Source organism: Lycorma delicatula, chromosome 1 (assembly GCF_047948215.1).
Source record: "Lycorma delicatula isolate Av1 chromosome 1, ASM4794821v1, whole genome shotgun sequence".
Classification (NCBI taxonomy): Eukaryota; Metazoa; Arthropoda; class Insecta; order Hemiptera; family Fulgoridae; genus Lycorma; species Lycorma delicatula.
The window spans coordinates 371,022,011-371,042,543 of record NC_134455.1 but is presented as its reverse complement, the minus strand read 5'-3'; positions in this window follow the sequence as shown (position 1 = coordinate 371,042,543).

Sequence of the window (20,533 nt, the reverse complement as noted above, 5' to 3'; positions counted from 1 at the left end):
TTTTTTTTAATTTAAATATATTGATTTATTAATAATTATTAACCTCTCATTGTAAACGGATTTTTACAATGAATAATAATTCAATATCAAAAAAAAAAAAAATGAAAAAGTAAAGTTTTTGATGAAATAAAATTTTATGTACTTTTAATTTTAAAAAACTGTATATATTTAATTTAGGAACAAGGAAGTCATGGATGTCCACATAAAATTTTTTATAAAGTTCTCTTTTCAAATTTATTATCACCACTTAGGGAGTTCTTAATTAAAATTAATTTTATCAGAATAGTTGGTCTTGGATAAGGGAGCTCCCAAATGGGAAACAAAATTTTTTTGCAATTTCAAATCTTTAATGTTCAAAACGCATTTTGTTAGAAATATAGTTACTAAAATAACTTAATATCTATTCTATGACGGGAAGCTCCCAAATTAAAAAAAAAATTGAATTTTTTTGGTATTAAATTTCGATTTTAATTAATTTGAAATTAATTTTGTAATATTTCAATCATTAAAAAACCCTGATGAATGAGCTCCCAAACTAAAAAAAAATCGCAAACGTATTTTTCGAAATTGTAGTGCAAATATACTACATTAAAAATGTTGGTTACTGTTTTATTTTGATGAGCATCTTGGGTTCAAAAATGAATATTAAAAGATTTAAATATAATTAAAATGGATTTAAATGGATATTTAATTCATTTTCACCGTAGCCAGAAAATCTTTTTCAAAACTTATTTGCATAATTTTATCGGCGTAGCCGGGAAATTTATGCAATTCATTGTAATTCATAGGATTTTCTTTTATAATATACAAATTATTTATTTTTATAATGGATTTTCTTAAAGGAAATATCTAAGTAAATTACAAACTGTGCACAAAAAAGTATGCAGATTTTTAGAAAGAGAACTGGCCAAAACTGTAAATGCGAAAGGTCTTCTCGTCGATATCACAGTTAGGAATTTAACTAGCTCATTCCAGGAGAGATTTGAATTGACCATAACACCCAAGAACTTAGAGAATGAAATTCCTGAAATTACTGTATCCCCAAATATTACAATAGATAAATTAGTGTTTCTGTTTAGTAAATTAATCAATTTTATATAATTTACATTTAAAAACAGTTTATTAATATTTTAGTGTCATCAAATGATAATGAAATATTATATTCTGCTATCATGTAAAGGAATTTTGCGTTTGTTACAAATAACTAAATTACTATCTTTAGTTAACAAAACAGAATGATAATCCAAAAGAGAAACTGGGAGATCATTAATGAAAATGAGAAAAATTAAAACGTCCAACAAATATCGATAAAATTTATAACTGAGATGGAATACTTCCCACCAATATCAACTGAATGAGTTCTTTTAGAAAATTAGCCAACCTTTAAAAAAAGTAAATCAATCTATAAGAATATTTCTTATTTCAAAAATGTCCTATTTGCTTAGCATAATGTTTGGAATAGTCAATCAGATAAAAGTCTTTCTTAAATTTATTAATATACCTTAACCATATTTTTATTATTGATTGTTTGGAGAAATCTTTTCTTAAAGGAAAAGGAATCACTTACTGTAATGTCTTTAAAAAATTTAATTATTTGTTGTTAATACATTTAATCTACTTAAGAATCCAACTCAACTGTAATAAATAAGACCTTTCCGTAGCATAGAGAAGTTAGAATATTTAAATTGTCTATAATCTTTTCTTGAATACAGAAGTATTTTTTTTTTAATTTTAGGTCAAAAACTCCATGAAAAAAAGATAAATTAAGAAAGTAAGGTTTTTTTAAATGTACATTAAAAATTACATTGGAAAGAGAGGAACTAATATTTTTAATTTCCTGGCATCATAACAATAACAACACAGTACCATTGAAACAAAACAAAAAAACAAAAGTGGATGGAGCCGGGCTCCTGCTCTCGCATAAGAAGTCATTGTTTGTCCCTGTGGCAGAGAGAAGACTGCTGGGGACCTTCCCTTTAACAATTGATGGGGGTAGCAGTCCAATTCCGAGATACTGCCAAGTATCTTGGGATATCGTTAGATAGTAAACGGTCGTTTACGAATCATGTACGGGAGATATGTGAGAAGGCCGGACGAACAGTCAAGAAACTTATTAAACTGATGTCAAATGTTGGAGGACCACAAAACCAACAAGAGAAGGCTCTACGCCATGTGGACAACTCGGTTGTGCTTTATCGTGACTAGCCTGGGTAACATCAGTGTTGGTAGAACGTAATAAAAGGCGCTTGGAAAGTATTCAGCATCGGATGGCTCTAAGGGAAGCATCAGCATACGCCTCCATGTCTACAGAGGTGGTGCTGGTGATTACACGCAAGTCGCCAATGCAACAGTTAATAACGGCTAGTACGATGAGTTATCAGGGAAAACCTAAGGAGGAGATAAGAGCAGCTGTCACCAGAGACTGGTAGACCAGGTGGGAATGCGTCCATCACGGAGAGATGGACGCACAGCTTGATTCCATGTACAGACCCGTGTATTGGGAGGGATTTTGGTGATTTGGGGTTCTGACTCACCCAGTTCCTGTTCAGACACAGGGCTTTCCGATCCTATCTACATGAAAGGAGAAAAGCGGAGGATCTTCTGTGTCTATACTACCCAGAACTTGACACACCTAGACATTTCATTTTTCAGTGATTGAGGCGGGAGAGGAACGTCACCGCTGCGATGCAGTCACGGGACAGATTATGGTAAGTTACTTAATAGACACCACGTTGAAAAGTAAGTACCATTTTGAAACAGTCGCAAGATTCTTGGCAGAGGTCCTGCAAATCAAACTCCGGGAAAAGAGGAAATGATAGATGCTTCCAAGTGGATCTTCTAGAGAGTACCGCAATTCAAAGTCCTGAGATTGAGGTGGAAGTGCATGACCGGGGGGTCGAAGAGTGAAAGACAGTTCTCTGCGGAGCCGTCGTTCGTCCGCGCTTGCGTGGATGGGCGACAGTGATGACGCATAGAGACTCTGGATCCCTCTGACCCAAAGGCACCTCTCGAAGACGTGCAATGATTAATTGTGAACCCGACTCCGGGAGGGTAGTATCGGTGAGATATGGGGTTTGATGTTTGGTCGGTAGGGCGCTGGTACACATACGCTTTCTTAATATCATCTAGCGAAACGGAACCTGTTAGCTAGTCCGAAACTCCGCTCGTAAACGGGGTTTCTCAGACTCATAGAAACAAAAAAAAACCCGAAAACATAATTCATAAAAAAAAACATCAACTAAAACATAATACAAGAGAAATCCAAGCAGGGCTGTAAATCTTCTAAGTGATCCTTTCTTTTGCTAAGTACACTATAAAATTCTCCACTGTTGCCCATTCGGCATAGCTCTTCCAGTTTACACGGAGATTTAACGCTGACCCGATAAGATTAAGCCTTCGAACATTAATAAAGAACATAGTAGATGTCATCCAATTGTCCACACTGAGGACACATCCCAGAATCTACCAGGCTGAATTTCTGCAGTCTGTTCCTAAAAGCACCTGGCGGGAAAAAAATTGTGTCAAATATTTATTAGTGTGCACAAAAGAGGCGTCCCACAAACCAACAACATTTGGAAAGAGATCATGCGTATAATGCCCACCCTCTATCTCATCCCATCTGGCCTGCCACAAGGCAATGCCATGTTGTTCAATTTTTCGAATATTATCTGAAGTCAACTCACCTACAATCATGTCTATCGGTTTCACGTCTGCAATCACCAAGACAGTCTTCCTTGAAATAGTACGGTAACCACTATTATCTTTAACAATATTAAGCGTTGAGAACTTGGATGGTCAGTTAATCCCTTCCTTAGCAAGATATTGAGTAGGGGGTATACCCTCCCACACACAAGAGCTAAGTGATATTTACCGACAAAAACAAAAAGCTTATTTGATTGATCTTAATAAATCATTTTGGTATTAAGCAATGCATTTTGTGTTAGATCAAGTAGTACATGATAGTTTACAGTCAATTGGCATCAGGCAGGTGTATTTAAAATCAACTAGGTGGATCCCTCTTCCATACATTTATCGTCTGTAATATTACTTAAATGTACAGGTGGCTGTAGTTGCTTCTTTAATGCTTTATAATAACTTTTGTAAATTTCTATATTGAATTGAACCCTAAAGAATGATCATCAGTCTACGATTATTATTTTTCTTTTTTTTTTTTTTTTTTTTTTTTATATTCCCACCTACTCCTCTGGAACGGATCTACAATCAAGTTTGACTCGCGCCAGAGAGGAGTGTCCTTTACTCTAGCTCGCCTCCCCGCCCGCCGGCTGTATGTCCGGCACGGCAGGTCAGTTCACCGGTTAGCTCTTTTATTTCGTAGGTGGAAATTTCACCTACGACAAGCCGTCATCAGCGAGCGGTTTCTTCTTGACGAGCTTCCTCATCTTTCTTCTTTATAACTGCGGTTATAAACGACGAGATCACATTAAAGTTATCCTCGTTAAGTAGCATTTTATCCACCACATTCTCCGTAGATAATGGCCCTATACGTCTTACACAGGATTGCCTGCTTTCAGTCCAACGGTTACATTCAAATACTACATGTTCAGGGGAATCATATGCCCCACAGTAAGGACAGTTGTTGTTATCTACCCTTAGTCTTGCACATAAATAGGACCTGAACGACCCATGCCCTGTAAAAAATTGCGTTATCCAGTAATTTATGTTCCCGAACTTCCTTTCTATCCATGGTCGGATCAAAGGTATCAAACGATGTGTCCATCGTCCCGTGTTGGCTACATCCCAACGATGTTGCCAATTACGCAGCATTTCTTCATATGCTTCTTTAGAAGGTTGTCCACATGCTATACTCACTCGCATCTCCGCCAGTTGTTTAAGCGGAGGAACTCCTGCAATTACGAGTACTGCCTCGGTGGAGACTGAAGAATATGCGCATATCACTCTTAAGCCCATGGGCTGTTGAATTCCTTCAAGGGCTCTTCTGTTCTTGTCGGCACGCAGAGCTCTTTCCCAGATTTGTATGCCGTAAAGTAAGATGGAATTAACTACGTGAGCGTAAATCTTACGCTTCGCAGTTCTGGATCCTGTCATTTTACCGAGTAATCTGCTAAGACTTTTGACCATGCATTCAGCTCGTTTACGTATTTCATTCACGTGTGCCGTAAAACTCCTCCTCTTGTCAAGCCAGATCCCTAAATATTTGGCTGAAGTCTGTTGCTAGACAAGATTACCCCCTACTCGAATTAGGATGTCAGATATTCTCCTACGACCTGTCATGACTACGTATTTTGTTTTACCATGCGAAAGTTTTAAGCATTTAGTGGACATCCAGACTTCTGCCATTCGTATCGCTACGTTTGCCTTGTCCGATACCTCTACTTCAGTTTTTCCAATAACAACCAAGGCCAGGTCGTCAGCAAAAGCCACTGGGAAAACACCCAGAGGATAACTCAGCCCGAGAATTCCGTCATAGACCAGATTCCAAAGGAGTGGCCCCAAGACAGAGCCTTGAGGCACTCCACACGTATTTTTCATTTAAGTAAAGTTTACTTACTAATCATCCCTTTATATTTGTTCATTTTTAAGGGAATTATAATATCATTAATTTTATTTTTATTTGTTTTCTGTTTTATATCTATTATTTTAATTTCCTTTATTATGTTCAAACATAATAACTACTGGATTAAAAAGAAATATTTAATAGTTAATGGTTGTAATATTTTCATTGTTAAAATATAATTTAATTATTTGTATTAAGATTAATAACTGTAATGTTCGTTAGAAGTAATTCTAATATTCAATGTTGTTTACAAGCCTAATAATTTTTTTGATGAATTGCATTGAACTAAATAAATATTATTAAATAAATATTAATTTATTAAAATAAAATAAATAATATTTAATATACTAAATACACGTAAAAAAAACCCTCTTCCATACATGGACCATGCAAAGTTGCACGTAAAATTTAATATACGTACAGAGTGATTGAGGAGGAAATGGAAATAATTTGGGAATTAATTTTACAGCTTGAAATAAGAAAAACGTTTATACAAACATACTTCCAAAAATGCTTTGTTATTGAGTTAAGAATAGCGAAAAAATAATTCATCTGAATTTCAGTTTCCACGGTGAAATGAAGTCATATTGAAAATTTTAAGGTATATATCTTATTCTTTTTACCTGAAAAATGTAATAAAACAGGTCCCAGAACTGTTTCTTCCTTCGGTTTTTGATATCCAACGAAAAACTGATGTTTTTAGGTTTGAAGTACAATAACTTTGTTAAATGAATAATAAATCTGTAATTTTTTTTATAAAACCTCGTAGAAAATTTAAGTAATAAAATCTATGACACAAAAAAACCGACTTTTATGATTATACATAAAACAGAACAAAACTTATTAAAAAAAAATGTAATGAATTCCTTAAGTTTAGACCTTTGAAAAATTAAAATTCTTTTAATTTGGTTAAAAAAAAAAATAGTTATTGTGGTTTAATTTACAATTAACGGTTTAAAATTTCACCACTGACATCGATACACTTTTCAACTTGTTTTCTTACATTTTAGCATTTTAACATCTTAGCATTCCTTGATGAGGGCAGCAGTATTGACAATGCGAGCGATCATCAAATATGTCTCCTTTTTGCTTGTATATAAAAGCAAAATGTTGATACGTTCTTAAATAACTGTAACTCAAGCTCTAGAATCAGTTCCAACTTTTTTCCTTTTACTCCTCAATCATTTTGTATATAATACGATTTCAAAAAGTTTATTAAAAAATAAAAGAAATAATTTCTTACTTCTCCTTATAAATGGAAAAGTGACTTTAAGTTGACTCGCCGAGAACAAGTAGCGGTGACCAGACTTAGAATCGGTCACACGCGATTAACAAATTTATATATGTTAACCGGCGAAGTGAGACCAATGTGCGGTGTTTGTAATAAAACACTGACAATCAAGCATCTAATAGAAGAGTGTACCATATATGAGGACCTCAGAAAGAGGTTCCGTCTTACAAATAATATTAGTGCTGATCTGGATAATGGAAATGAAGAAAATATAGTTGCATTTTTACACGCCAGTGGATTTCTTAAAAGTCTATAAAATGGAAGTTTTAAGCTGTGGTAAAAGATACTCTAAGCATATAAGGGAGTCTCGAAGCGTGGCACGTATAGTGACGGGAGGTAGCCCTCTTGCCTAGGCCATTTTGGCTCACCCGCATTCAAGAGCAGTGAGTCGGGTGTGTCCGATGATGGCATGGGGGACCCTCAAGGGTGGATTGAGGGCGCGAGGCTATGGGTGTACGCCATGCATGCCTATGGCCTGATATAAGAAGGATTCAACTGCCACGGCACCCTGGCACGACTGATATACTCCTCAACGGCGGTTCTGGTCGCCCCGAGGGTGCTTAAACAAACTATAAATGAGACTTCGTAGAAGAAAGAAAGATATGGTATTGATTAGTTTATTTTAATTTTAATTTCATGGTCTTTTGAGAACCTATCTCAAATTTTAATATTGGGGCCCTTTACACCCCGTAAGTGTTTGTGATTGTCCTTGTCTTTTATGTTTTAATGTTTATTGTGAAGTTTGTGTTTTTAAATAAAATGTAAGGGCCCTTTACACCCTTACATATGACGATCCTGATGGAGATAATAATTTCTTTTAAAGAATGTGACGAGGGCTAATGACCTTAGCAGTCGATGCCCGTAAAAATTCAGTTAAAAAAAAAAAAATAATTTCTTTAAATTTGAATTTTTTAAATTAGTGCAAAATTAAAAAAAAATCACAAAGAATTGTATTAACAGTATATTTAGCACCGATTTCATAAACGCACTATTCAAAGATAAATTTATAATCCAATATTTAAATTAATTTTTCTGAGATCTTTTAAAAATAGTATTTTATTTTTTACTTTTATGAATTATAATTAATAATTTATTATGAGAGTTAAGAAAAAGGTTTTTTTTATTTATTAAAAGCCAATTTAGACGTTATTAAAATGTAGTTAAACCGCATAGTATAATGCTAGTATAGCATTCATTATAAACTACAGTATTAACCACACAGAAATAATCTGTAAACAGAGGTGTTTGAAAAGAATGAAAGGAATATTTTGAAAAAGATTCTAGATCCAATTAGTGTAAATGGCGGGTAAAAATTGGAAGATCTATGCAAGAAAATTGAAAGAATTTCAACATTTATTAAGAAAAGGTTAATTAATATTCTTTGGTTATATTAAAAAATTAATAAAATTAGATAAGCAAAGAAGTTAGTGGACTATTTTGAAAAGTATAAAACGACAAAAAACCGGTTTACAAAAGTTAATGGTTTTTTCCATGAAGTCTTAGTTGATGGGAATTGAAAAGAAAAATATCAAAAATGATGATATACAAAATCACGGAGTTCATTAGAACTTCGTCGGTATTAAACGACAAGTCAACAAACTATGTTTACAGTTCTAAACATGATCTAACCTACCAGCGAAAAGAAAATGGGGAAAAAATAAAATAAGCGAGAAACATTATATTTCAATTAAGATTCAATTACATTTGCGATAAAGAATAGTTTCAAAAAATATCTCGAATTTGGTTAGACAACTTTTTTTTTCCATTTGATAAATCGCGGTCTTTATTCATTTTTTTAATGTACCTTTATTAATCGCGCCGCTAGATAGCAACTTGATAGTACTAGGTAGCGTACAAAAATTGATAATGTACTTGAAATAATACAATTTAAAAGAAAATATACTACAGCTTGTTTTAATAATAAATACTGTTATGTAAATGAAAGTACTGAAGATGAAACAATTTTTTTTAATTCCCATCACTTTAAAAAAAAAAAAAATAATAAAAGTATTAGTTTACAAAAGATTATGCTAGTTTAATTAAGAAAGGAATAAATAAAACAGAAATAAATTCGGTCGGTAAAATCGAATTTAATGATCAAAATCGAGGGTTACTCTTACAATGTAATAAATGCAATATTACATCACCTATCTTCGATTTGTAAAGGTCATTATAATATTTTTATTAAAAAAGGGAAAGAAAATACGGTATGAAGGGAATAATAAGACTTTCAAAAAAAAAATTGGCCGTATTTGTTTGTTCTAAGGCAGTAAATTTTAATAATAAATCCATAAGATTAAAATCGGAAATTCATAAAAAAAAAAAAAAAAAATTAACAAACAAAACGCAGTGATATTAAAAGAAATTACTATGAAATTGTAAACCGTACGGTAAGAGTCTTGGAGATATTTCTTCTTGGACTATTTTTTTTGGACTAGTGGTTAACGCGTCTTCCCAAATCAGCTGATTTTGAAGTCGAGAGTTACAGCGTTCAAGTCCTAGTAAAGCCAGTTATTTTTACACGGATTTGAATACTAGATCGTGGATACCGGTGTTCTTTGGTGGTTGGGTTTCAATTAACCACACATCTCAGGAATGGTCGAACTGAGAATGTACAAGGCTACACTTCATTTACACTCATACATATCATCCTCATTCATCCTCTGAAGAATTATCAAAACGGTAGTTACCGGAGGCTAAACAGGAAAAAGAAAGAAAGATATTTCTTCCGCTCAAAAAACAAAACTTTCTCTAATATAAATAAAACTGTTTTTAAAAAACGATACTGATATAAAAAAAGGTATGACACTACATTTCTATTATCGAAATCTTATTAATTTAGATTTAAAAAAAAATAATACATGTTAAATATACGTAATAGACAATAGATATACAATAATAAATAATAAACAATGTTTAAGCGTTCCATATAATAAGAAAAAAAAGAAAACTTTGTTACAGGAAAAAGAAACAACATTAGCATAAAAAATAATTATAATGCAAGCTTATGCGTGGTCGTGTGGTCTGAACGGCTGAAAACTTGTATCTTTATAAAAAAACTAAGCTGAGATATAAACTAAGCTGAGAAACAGTTGAGTTTGAGTTAAGGTTCTTTCATGAAATGAGGATACATTTATTATTATTATTATTGTCATTATTTAAAATTAAGCTTTCCAACCAGTTTTTCTTTGACTCTCGCAAGAATATAATTTCAATATCAGAATAAGCTGTAGTGTCATTATATTACACAAATTCAATACTAGGTAATATTGAGAACAAAAAAAATTTATATCTTATTTTTAGACAAATCTTTTTTGTTTATCCCCAAGTATTTAAATGTTAAAACCCTATCAAGCCAGTACTATAATTATTAATTTTATTTTGAAAAAAATAATTTTAAAAATTTTTTCAATATTATTTCAAGACGTATGAAGTTTTGAAGGAAACATTGGAATTTCCATAAAATGAGCTCTTAAAAGATTAAAAAGTTCTAAAAACACATATTAAAATTAAAATTACTAACAAGAATCTTTGAAATTAAAAATTTGTGCTGATGAGGCTGCTAAGAGAGCGGCAGAAAATGGCCTCCGATTATAATTAATCTGTGAGAGCAGCTTCGAGAAGACAATCCGTGTCTAACTACGTACCCAATGGAATAAGTTCTGGCTGCTGATCCTCCTACTGCCTTACATGGCATCCGTGAGATCGTCTTCGAGAAACGTCTTTTCCTAAACAGAAGAGATCAAGTCATCCTAACTGGGCTGAAGATTGGACAACAAATGCTAATCCACGTCAATATATTTGGCTTTCCTCAGTAGAACTGTGAGGAGTGCATGTAAAATAGTCTGTAAATCACTTATTCATAGATTGCCCGATATTCGGATCTATTCGTCAGAAAATAAATCTGATTCAGATGTGAAGTGTTTACTCAACCAGAATAAATACATTATATGACTATTGCGGTTTCTCTGTGATTGTGGAATGAAACAGTGTAGTAATTTAGCGGTTTTGCTTACGTGAAATCCCTTAGAGGGTAATTATGCGCAGTGAAAATAGTTTAATGGTATGTTCCAGTTTTTACCCAGTGTTTGGTGTATATTTTCTAATTATTTATGATCACTTACTTTTTATTTAAGACACTAATGACTGTTAAAAATTAAACGAAAAAGAAATTTTGTTGGTTTTCTTTAAATTTTTAACACTTATATTCATATTTTTCCAATATATTAAAAGTATTTTTAGTGAAAAACTGCAATGCGGTGTAAACACGCGCGCGCACACAAACACACACACAATGTACTTGATGAATTATACGAAATTAAACAATTTAAATTTCTTGCCATTCCTTGAATGGCAAGACAATGAATATTCTCTGCAGAATTGTGTAACCCATTTTTCCTAAATTTTCCTTAATTAAACCTGCAACAAAAGAAGGAAAGATTTTCCACAAGAATGCGTCACTTTTTGAACACCCGTTATAATGAGTTAATCGATTCAAAATTATTTAAAACTAACTCTCGAGTAAATTAAAATTGAAAATCAAAGGAAAAGCGATAAGTAAAATACATTGTTAAATTATTTTTATTATGCTATCCAAAAAACATGGAACGACTTCTAGAATGAATCTATAAAAAAATTCAGATATTTCAATAGATCATCTTAAGCACGATAATTTAAAAAAAATATTTCTTAACAGAACTTAATTACATCAGATTCCATTGTTATATTATGAGCTATAAAAATTCTCTAAGAAATCAATTATCTATCATCAGATAATTCGCACAATATTTAAGGTTATTAGGTAGATTCAATCTTTTTTTAATTTTCTTTCATTCTTTTGTATACATTTTTTGTAGGTATTTCTATACTTCTTTGTACTTTTTTCTGTTTAGCCTTTGGTAATTATGTTTCAAATAATACTTCAGAGGATGATATGTATGAGTGTAAATGAAGTGTAGTCTTGTACAGTCTCAGTTCCACCATTTCTGGGATGTGTGGTTAATTGAAACCCAACCGTCAAAGAACACCGGTATCCACGATCTAGTATTCAAATCCGTGTAAAAATAACTGACTTTACTAGGACTTGAACACTGGAACACTCGACTTCCAAATCAGCTTATCTGGGAAGACGCGTTCACCACTAGACCAAGCCGATGGATTATACTTCTTTGTACTGGACGTTTGTTTTAAAATGCAACCCAAGCAAACCACTTTTTAAAAAAGTTAATACAATAATTTCGGATTAAGAGGTTGGCTACACTAAATATTGTTGTGTTTTATAAACAGCTTATTATAAAACAAAACATCGTAGTGTTTGTCTATTTATTTTTTGTGAACAGTTAATTATTTTTGGTTATTTTGTTTTTGTATAGGAAGAAATGGTTTTGACCACGAATGAAAGGATTTTTATTGTGAAAAATTATTTAAAAACTAAATCTTATATTTTGTGCCAAGAAGGTTTTCAATTGCAGTTCGCACTTTAATTTGGTATGAATGCACAGAATAAAAAAAACTTCAATTCAACGTTTGATAAAGAAAAATAGAGGGACTAGTTCTCTTTCAAGAGACAGCAGGAAATGTTCAATACTTAATGACGAAACATTGGAAGATGTTAGAATAAGCTTTTTAACTCTCCGAACAAACCCTTACGAAAACTTGCACAACAAAAAGAAATATCTCTTTGTAGTACCTTTAAAGCTACCCGGCTACTTAATTTAAAGTCATACCAAATTCATTAATCACATGAACACTACTGTCAGTGGTTGTTCGGGAAAGCATTAAGTGTTGGATAATGTATTTTTTTACAGATGAGTCTAAGTTTCATTTGAATAGTTACGTTAATAGTCGAAATGATCGCTACTAGAACTCAAATAATCCTCACGACATCTATTCATGACCTCTACACCCACAGAAAATTTGTGTGTGGTGTGCAATTTCCAGGCGATGAATAATTGGCTCTACATTCTCTGAAAACACTCTTAATGTTAATCTCTACCAAGAAATTGCAATGAAATTTATTGCAGATTTAGAATTAAATGAAAGAGATTCGTAGTTTAAACAAGATCGGGCCACATGTCACACGGTAAGAGCAACAATGAATCTTTTGAGAAACTTCTTTAGTGAAATAGTAATATCGACTGGCTTATGGGAAACTAGGTCACCTGATCTTTTTCCTGCAGATTTTTTTATCTGGGAAAATCTAAAAGATCGTATATTTAAAAATAATCCACATACTATTAAAGACTGAAAGCCAAAATAGCTTAAGAATTACGAGAAATTGGAAGAGGTACGCTTCGTAAGGTTGCACGGTATATGAAAAAAAAGGTAAAGGTTTGCATTGATGAAAATGGTGGACACTTTCAACATTTGTTATAAAAAAATTTGATCTCAATATTCTTTTGCAGAAATAATTGTAATACTTATACCTAATCGCATTAAATTTATAACATTATTTTCCTTTAAATTGGTTGCATTAAAAAAAAAAAATATCCTGTATATTTTTTTAAATTTGTCGCATTTTAAATTAATATCCATGATTTAACTATCAATTAAATTATTATTTATTCTAATTTTTAAAATCTTGCAACTGCTATATCTTTTGATCTATTGTATGAAAATCAATGAAATTTAGTACACGCATGTAAATTCGATGACAATACAACAAAACGGTGTCGGAATTTAATATGACCCACCCCCACGCCTCCACGCGCTACTCCTATGCTAAATTCATGCATTTAGTTGAAAATTTTCATTTCTCATGAACTATCCTATGAAAATGATTGAAATTTGGTACACGTATGTAACTTCGATGTGTAAAAATAAGTATTTTTACTTTTTTTTTGTCTTAAAAAAATACAAAATAACAAAAAAATTACAAAAATATATTTGATTATATATAAATAATTATTTTAAAAAAAGCGTTTATTTCACTAATATTAATATTAACATTAATAAATAAAGGAAATAAATTAGAAAAACTCTCTAAAAAGTAAAAAAATAAGAATTAAATCAATTTGAGAATTTTAAACAAAAAAATATAATATATTAACAAATATAAAAATGCACTAAAAAGTAAAAAATAAATTATATAAATATCTAATAAATAACCAATAAATAACCAATAAATAAAAAATAAATAAATGTAATAATTATTAAATTTTAAAATTAAAAGTAACGAAAATATTTAGTTAAATATAAGAGAGGCGCAGTTTTTATAACAATGTTTTCGAATAAGTATTTATAGACAGACATTTGCTGTATTTTAAAATATATTTTTTGTTTAATGTAGTTGTTTACTATATGTATATACTTTATTTATCTCTAATAAAATAACTCAAGTTTTAATTTTTTGATGGTTCAAATTTGCACCGAGATGACCTTTAAGGGTTAATAAGATAAAAATAAAAATTAAATTTAGAAATCTTGCACAAAGTTATTACATTTTGACGGTAATCTGAAAAATTATTAATTATTTATCATTATAATTGTAATCGTAATTATGAATTAATTCATTAAATAATTAGACACTTCTGGTTCAGTTGTTTGCAATCAAAATGGGAGGTGCACAATTAGATGTTACAACAGTCCTAAATCCAAAATTTCAATATCCTACGGCTAATCGTTTCTGAATTATATGAGATAATGGTACGTAAAAATTATAAAAACTGCGCCACGCTTTTATTTAACTAAATATTTTCATTAATTTTAATTTAAAAATTTAATAATTATTACATTTATTTATTTTTTATTTGTTGGTTATTTATTAGATATTTATATAATTTATTTTTTACTTTTTAGAGGGTTTTTATAATTTGTTTCCTTTTTTTTATTAATGATACTATTAATATTAGTTAAATAAAAGATTTTTTTTAAAAATATTTTTTATCTGTAATCAAATATATTTTTGTAATTTTTTTTTGTTTTTTTTTTTTGTATTTTTATAAAAGAAAAAGTATTCTGTAATTACATCTCAAAAAATGAAAATACAGGACTTGCCATTTCTTCATACAATCCTGTTTGTATGCTGTACATCTTTATGTCTCATATAGAAGTTAGAGTTATATATAATTCGAGTTTTAAAGTTATGTTTAGTTTTTTCTTTAATATTTTTTTGTTGTTAAGAGGGTTTTTTAAAAATATTTTGTATACTTTTTCTTAGATTATATAATTTACAATTAAAGAATCATTTACAATGGTGTATTATGCTATAAAATATACTACTGAAAGAAATAGTAAAGGACCATAAAGAATAATTTTATGATTTTCTGTATATATATTTAATTTCCTGTCTATATAGCTATAGCTATATAGAAGTATGGAGATCGGTCAAAATTAGGCATATCTGATTTTACCGAATCTCCACGAATTGACCCCTAAGGACCCCAGAAAACTGAAAAATGGCATCGGAATTTCCGCGACAAAATGTGCGTACGTATGTATGTATGTTGGCGTGTAAATCGCCTTATATGTCCAGAACTACTTGACCAATTTTCACCAAACTTGGCTACAATATTGCTGTATTATAAGCATTGATGCTATTAAATTTTCAATTCAGATGGTAAAGGGGTAGAGGATACAGGAGAGAAAACGAATAATTAAGGTTATTTTTTTTTTTACAATTTTGTGAATATTAATTAAGTAAACCAGGTAGTGCGTATTTAAAATACAGCAAATGTCTATAAATACTTATTCAAAAAAATTGTTATAAAAACTGCGCCACAATTTTATTTAACTAAATATTAACCTTTGTTCAAAATTTGGTTTGCCGAATTTCACCCCACCCCGAAAAGTATTTTAAAATTTTGATTTTAATTCAGTACAGGGGGTAATTTCGTTGCATATTTTCTACTGGTTTCTCGTTGTGCTCAATGATTTTTCGTCCACAAAATGGGGGCTCTAACTCCCAGATATCGGCCAGACCCTAAATCCCCCATTTGAGGTTCACACTGAAGGATTTTCACATTTTCAAAGGCCGCTAAACTTGTTTTTTAAATATTTTTGTTAATTATAAAAAAATATATTAGTGTAAACATTTTTTTGCTAAATTGCACCCCCATTTCAAAAAAAATAGTAATAATTTTGAAACGTAAAAGGCAGTAGAGTGAGTCTTTTCGTTGCAGTTTTTTTTCTATTATCATCTCGTTGGATCCACAAATTTGTTCCGTCACCAAAAAGGGGTCTTAACCCAGCCAACCCCCTTACACAACACACATCTCACTTAGCGGCCAAATCCAAATAAATTAAAAAATTTTTGTTATTTTACATTTAAATAAAATGATAAAAATTTTTAATTAATTTGTGTGTGTGAGCTTTAGCCTTGTGGCGGAAAAATCCTACAACTGTGTTGTCAGATTTTTTCTTATAATTAATGAAAATAATGGTACTTTTGAGAATAATTTCATATATGTTACTTTGTTATCAAATTAACAATTAAATTTGTTTAGTTGTTTTGAATTATTCCGAATGAATGATGTTTGAAATATTACTAGTAAAAATTTTAAATTGCTTTTTTTTCAGTGGATGAATTTTTTAATATTTTCTTGTATAAGGTTACAGATTTTATATATATGTATATAAATAGTGGAAGGAAACGTATAATTTATGTTGCTAATACAATAAAAATGTGTAGGAAGTAAGAAAATATTCAAATAATTTTCGTCAATATCAAATATAAATAATAAACCGTTGGTTACATTGTGTGTTAAGGTTTGAAGTGCAACAATCCCTGTCACTACTATGACAGTTATACATGAAAGATACATCACTGAGCTATGCTGATGAACCTGGTTACTTAACTTTGATGGTGAAATGACAGTAAACATTTACATTAGATTATTTCATTGTCAAATCATTTAGTTAAAGAAAGCAGTCGTAGGGTACGATATTTTCGTTACTAAACCTGAATATTATAATCATGTATAAAAAAACATTCTTCCAGTTTTATCTTTTATAGGGTTGGTATGCCCGTCTGTTACAATAAATAAGTGTTGTTGGCCGTACATCCTTTGGGTCATCTAAAACGAAATTAATAGGATTGCATGCGTTCTAAAATTTTTATTTTATACTTTTATACTCGAATCTGTTGAAAATTATTAGAATTTTGATTTATACTTTAAATAAATGTTTATTCTAATTTCTAAAAATTATATAAAAAATAATTATGAGAACTTATAAAATGTTGGTATTTATAAAAACAAAATTCTATAAAATTAAGTGATTGATTCGTATTAAAGATTATACAGATTTTTTAATGTAGGCATATATTTTATTTTTATATTGTAATAAGATATATTAAAAAAAAATTGATCTGGACACTACATAACTTCCTTGTACGCCTATTAAATTAATATAAGTGCTACACTTAGTGTCTGCTACACTTCATTTAAAATTATCTCATTTGAAAATGAGATACGACTCTCCAATTCAAGTGCCGGCCTTCATGGCGCGAGTGGTAGCATCTCGGACTTTCATCCGGTGATCCCGAGTTCGAATCCCCCGGTCAGGCATGGCATTTTCACACACCATACAAATCATTCATAACGGTGGACTCGGAAAACAAAAAAAACATTCTTTAATAAAGCGGACAGTTACACAATTACATTGTGGTGGGCACAGCATTGCATCATAATTTTTTGTGGTATCCGTATCAGCATTTTATATTAATCTATACATTAATTTTTGTTTCATGCCGCTCAAGTAGTTATGTGGTATAAGTGAGAATGGGTCGGATCAATAACTATGCACACATCGGTTCGAATCTGAGTTTTACATACATATATTTTTTTAACTTTTTTTTAATTTAAATATATTGATTTATTAATAATTATTAACCTGTATAAAAATTTTTGAATTAAAGTGAAAAGTACATAAAATTCTATTTCACTAATAACTTCTGATTTTTTCATATTTTTATTTTTTATAAAGAATTATTGTGATCGCGAAAAATTTCGGTTTTCAGATTTCAAAGGAAATATCCATTTTGACCATTCCTGAATCCATTTTAACTAGTTTCGGAGTGTCGTCCATACGTACATACGTATGTATCTCGCATAACTCAAAAACAATTAGCCGTAGGATGTTGAAATTTTGCATTTAGGACTGCTGTAACATCTAGTGCACCTCCCATTTTGATTGCAATCGACTAGACCAAAAGTGTGCAAAAAAGCCCAAAAATTAAAAATTAAAAAAAAAAGCTGTATTTTGGTTTTTTCAACTACAGTAATAGCTCTCATTGAGAGCTTTTCATTATTTCATACTTATTTCATTGCTTCCAGAGTTATACCAAAATAAAATTTTAATTAATGAAATATTTGGATCTTTTTTACCCTTTTTTTTAATTTATATATATTGATTTATTAATAATTATTAACTTCTCATTGTAAAAAAAATCACAATAAATAGTAATTCATTAATAACAATAAAAAAAATAAAAAAATATCAGAAGTTATTAATGAAATAAAATTTTATGTACTTTTTATTTAAAAAAAAAATGTGTTTATGTAATTTAATATGGGTACAAGGAAGTCGTATGGTCTCCACATCAATTTAACACAGAAATAATATATAAACAATAACAATGAAAAATCTCAAATTTGTAATTTGAAAAGTTTCAATAACGGATTGAAACATTTATCGAACTTTTTTTGTCTGGTTAAACAGTTTAAACTTCTAAATGGCGTGAAACTTTAATAGTCGTTCACTTTATACATAATGTAAAGAATCTCTCAGTAAAGTATACTGAAATTTTTAGTACTTTAATAAAATAAATTTTTGTTGTAGGTGAACAAAAGTTAGTGCAAAAACATTATTTGAACGAAAAATTTACTTCTTGAATCCGGTTGAATTTAATACAATGATTTTCTTAGACTACATCCATATCGATTAGCAGCATTTTTTTGATTAGTATCTAAAGGAAGGTAACTTTCTTAAATTGTTCAGCGCATACAACTTTTTATCTTTTACCCTACAGGGAAATTTTAATTAAAATTAAAAAAACAATTCTTCTTACTAAAGGTTTCCTAACTTTATTTCTTTCATTTATCTCCAGAAAGTAAATTACAGCAAGGAAACTTTAAATATTTTAATGAAAATAGCATGTTAAAATTAAACAAAAGAAAAATCATTTTAAATACATGGTAATAGAAAGCAAGGTTCTCTGAAATGTTCTGACAGGTACCCAAGGAAAGCGATGCAGCTTAAACTGATTAGAGACGATATAATCGATAACATTAGTAGTTTTTTTGAGATGAGAGAGTGAATCTAACAATACGGATGTCCACAGAGATATTCCTCCCTAGCAGAAAATACCAATCTTGCGAACACCGAAAGTACCTCAGCTGGTCCTACAGATGATCTACTACTTTCCATTCGATGTGAGCATCTTCCGATGGAGGAGATTGGTGGGCCCACCAATAGTGGTATACAGCAATTCAGTCATCACAAACTCTTCAAATTATTAGATTAGGTAATAACCAAAGACTACTACAATGTTCCTATTGTCAATGATAAGCAGCCAAAAATCCTCCTGAAAGATTTTTCCTTCTCTTCAAAAGATATTGTTAGTACATAAGGATCATTTAAATCATACAGGAGCACAGCCTAATAGGGCATACATTTAGGAGAGGTAAGTAAAGAGCATTTCGCATAGTACTAAAAAAAATCTACAACTCAGCAGTGTAATAAATGAGGATATCAAACTTCATGATCATAAAGTTTGAAGCATTATGAATACCGCATCAAGTATCGAAGGAACCTCTATCTACTTTCTTTGTGAAACTGGAAACACAAAATAACAATAAAGAACTCTTCAAATTCAGATATGTAACCGATGTTTTGTTAGGTTTGAGAAGCCAAAACCTCCTGGGAAAGTGGTGGAAGATAGAACAGTATTTGAGCCATAAAATTATTTACATTAACACAAATGCGTATAATAATATCTTTTTAATAAAATTTAACGATATTTATTAAATTATATTAGTATAATTGTTGTGCATATTTATTAATTATGTACAATATCTTATGGAAATTATGTATTTTAACTTATAGGTCAGCTGAATTGTTTGAAGCACTGGTCTGAGCATGTGAACAAGTTACCAAACGTGTCACTAAAGGTATGTTTTAATCTAGAAATTACCAATTACTTCTTGATAATTTAGTCTATATTTATCTACTCTGGTTTTTACCACTGGCTTTATCTCTGGTTTTTATCACATATTACCATAAAAATTATTCAGTGATTGTTAACAACATTTAAAATATTGCAAGCTTTTCAACTATTTTGTGTTCCCCTAGCAGGATTACATTCTTTAACCCAGTACAGTAGTTATGCTTCAATGTCATATTGGTAAATCGCCAGAAAATCTGGTGAAACTTGTTTAGCTAGCTGAAATAGCTGCTTTCCTTGTCTGTAAGGTGATGGGAGATGTGATATGTAACTAGGATTTCTAGTCTATGCTGTGATGTTAAGGTGAAATCAAAAAAGTTGGAAATTGAGGCTGAAAGAAAAGCAAATACAGCGCAAACTTAAGTATATTATTTGGTAATCAAAGAATGTATTTAGTTGTGACTAATCTTGTTTGCTGATTATTTTTTCTTTTACAATGCAAAAAATAAACTTTTATTTAAAAGTGCAACAAGTATAAAGGAGAACAAATGGATTACTACTCTGTTATTTGCTAAACTATCACCAGAAAGAAAGCTGATAGGAT